We start from the raw sequence: 3,065 nt of genomic DNA on the forward strand, positions 1-3,065 counted from the left end.
GACTGTACAATGCAGCGTTGATTCGTGCGATAAACCTCAATATGGTCGCATTATGTCAATCAGAACATTAGGTAGAGCTTGTCTAGGTTAAGATGACGCGCCCCTCCACCGAATACCTATATATATACCTAGTTTGTAATTTTCCATCCTATCGTCTGTAATGTGACATACAATAGGTAAACAATTTTGAATTTGAATCAGTTGATTTAGATGTGTGCGTGCAAATATTAAGTAATTACGATTCTTCATCTGTTTAGGAGCATCGACTATTCCGTGAACTATGATCAGTGTGCATACATCTCGATTGACAAATCGCATGAAAAATGCGACAGTGCTCAATGTACGGAGCAGCGCTGTCACGTTGTATGAAACAAGATGTCCGCTCTCTCGCGTTGAGATCAGTTATGACAAGTTGGACAACAAATCCGACGATAACCGCTTGTCACCAAGGAGCGGTACGTACAGCATGCAAAAAAAACAAAATTAAATAATTTTAATTATGATTAAGTACATTTTAGTACATTTAGTAGCCGGTTAACTATCGAATAGACGGAGACGGCATCTCAAAGGTTAACGCTAATCAATGGATGGTTTAGTATCTTCTCCCTTACTAGGGCTTGGGTCTAATTTGAGTAATAACAGATAAGATTAATAAAACACGCCTTAACAGTAAATAAATAAAAATTCAAGGCAGTTTTATGTGACGATTGTTTGTTAATTTTTTGTGGGTAGTTTGATTGAGAAAAATAAAGTGGGTAGTTGGGGAATTACAGTGGCAAATTTAAAGGTTTATTGGGTTTGTTAGTCTAACATCTGGTAGATGGTGAACGGTTGTGTTGCTCTGAAGATGAGCTCTGGTTGAGTTCGAAACGCATCAGTGTAGTGTGGTGGTGGTGATAGATGGGTTTGTGTGATTTGTGTGTGTTCTTACAATGTGGAAGTGGAAGTGAACACACATTTCTTGCATAAACATAGATATCAAAGTTTTTTGGGTGACATGCTGACGGTACTTTTGCGACTTAAATATGCGTGCTTCTACGTCTGAGTCTAACGGGCAACTGAATGACCAATAAAATGACATTTATGCGTGTATGCCGCCTGTATTCAAAATCCGCACATGTGCGTAAATGCGGTGGTAGGGCGCGACATTTCAAATTAGACAAGCTCTACATATTAGCACGTCATCATAATGGCTGATGGCCAATTGAGACGGCGTTTTGGTATGTTTCTTTCCTCGCATGTCGCTTTTCAGGATGGATTTTACTTAGTCTTTTCTGTCAGTCCCTCTGTCGAACACAACTATTTATCTTTTGAACCGTAATACGTTGATACTTAGAATTGTCGATGTTTGTATGACTGTGGCCGCTGAAACTTAATCGTTTATTTAAATTGGCTTCCTGCAGAAACGTGTTTTTTTTCCGATATGGTCTTACGGAACCCTTAAGTCCTGAGGCTTTATTGCCTAACGTTTCTGAAGCGCTCGATCGCAATCAAGTGACAGTTTTTGTATGCGAAATCTGTCATTTGATTGGGATCGTGAGCGTCAGAAACGGTAGGCAATACGGTCTCTGGTCCGACTTGCATTTTGCTATATTTTGACTTGTGTAGTTGGAAAAAGAAGCAAAAAGCGGCAACTTGCCCTAGCCCTGCAGACCTACGAGTCTCAAGCCAAGTATTATGATAATTTTTGGCTTTTAATTTTTTACCGTTTTCTAAATAATCCTGTATTGTTTTAACGTCGATTTTAATATTCAAGAATCACTCTTCAGCTATATTTAGGTAGTGAGTTTTAAGACAGGCCTTTAAAATAACATATAACTAGAAAACAAGGAACTATTAATTGACACAATTAACGAGATTATTTATGACAATTTAGAATAGATTTTATGATTAACTACAATCTAACAACTTCGATTCTGCAACCAAAAAAGCCCTTTTACTATTCTATGATAAATTAATAGTGTGAATTTTCCATTCATAGCCACTTTAAACCTCTACCCGCCCCTGGATTCGCTCGTGCCTAAAATACCAAGTTTCCAAAATATTTACTACGTTTTTTATAATACTACATTACCTATTTATCACACTCCCGTTATACCAGATGTCAAAAAAGACAATTTACCAAAAAAATACTTCCTTGAGCAATTTTGTAATGTGATGCAACGAGAATCTGGTAAGCTAGGAATGGGGTAAATTTATTATCCGGACAGCTAAGGAGTGGAATACTCTGTTAGCTTTTGTGTTTTGTGTGTGTGCCTTATCGCTACAATCTGGCCGTCTTCAAATCTAGGGTGAATGGGCATTTATTAGGCAAGTGTGATCTCTCTTAGACCACATTATAGCTGACCAACAGGCGTGATTGTGGTCAGAAGCAAGCCTATTTCTGTGTAAAAACCGGCCAAGAGCGTGTTGGACACGCCCAAGATAGGGTTACGCCACATACCATGTAGCCATTACGAAAAATCTAGTAGTAATTTCGTATTGTGTACGCAATCTTTTAAGTTTAGGTATATTTTATACCTGAGGCTGCTATTTACTCTATATTATAGGAAGTCGTTAAAATAAATCACCCCGGCTTTATGTCTATGGGAGGTACCCTAAAAAAATTTGTTTTACTTTTTTTATTTTACCACTGGCCATTTATCCACTGGCGGCTGATATTGGATATTCATGCCAAATTACAGCTTTCTAGTAGTAAGGGTTCCTAGTTGACTACGGAACCCTAAAAAAAGGTAGTGTAGTATTTCAAAAAATTTTGTATTTTGAGAACGCGGTATTTCCGGTAGGAGCGCATGGATCCTTCACATGTAACTGTTACAAATATTGACAAAATAACTGACCAGCAGCTATCAGAAAATCGTCTTTTAGATGTTGCAGAGTCCAAGGATTAATAGAACAAACTTATGAAAAACAATGAAATATTTATAAGTATGCAAATGTATGTTTTTTTAACCCGTCGGACGCCCCGTGCGCCACAGTGGCACACTCACGTTTTGTCAATTTTTGTTACTAGTTTCGATCACCTTTTAACATACGGTACTTATTCAAAATTACCCAAAAAAGTC

This window comes from Choristoneura fumiferana, chromosome 23 (genome assembly GCF_025370935.1).
Source record: "Choristoneura fumiferana chromosome 23, NRCan_CFum_1, whole genome shotgun sequence".
NCBI lineage: Eukaryota > Metazoa > Arthropoda > Insecta > Lepidoptera > Tortricidae > Choristoneura > Choristoneura fumiferana.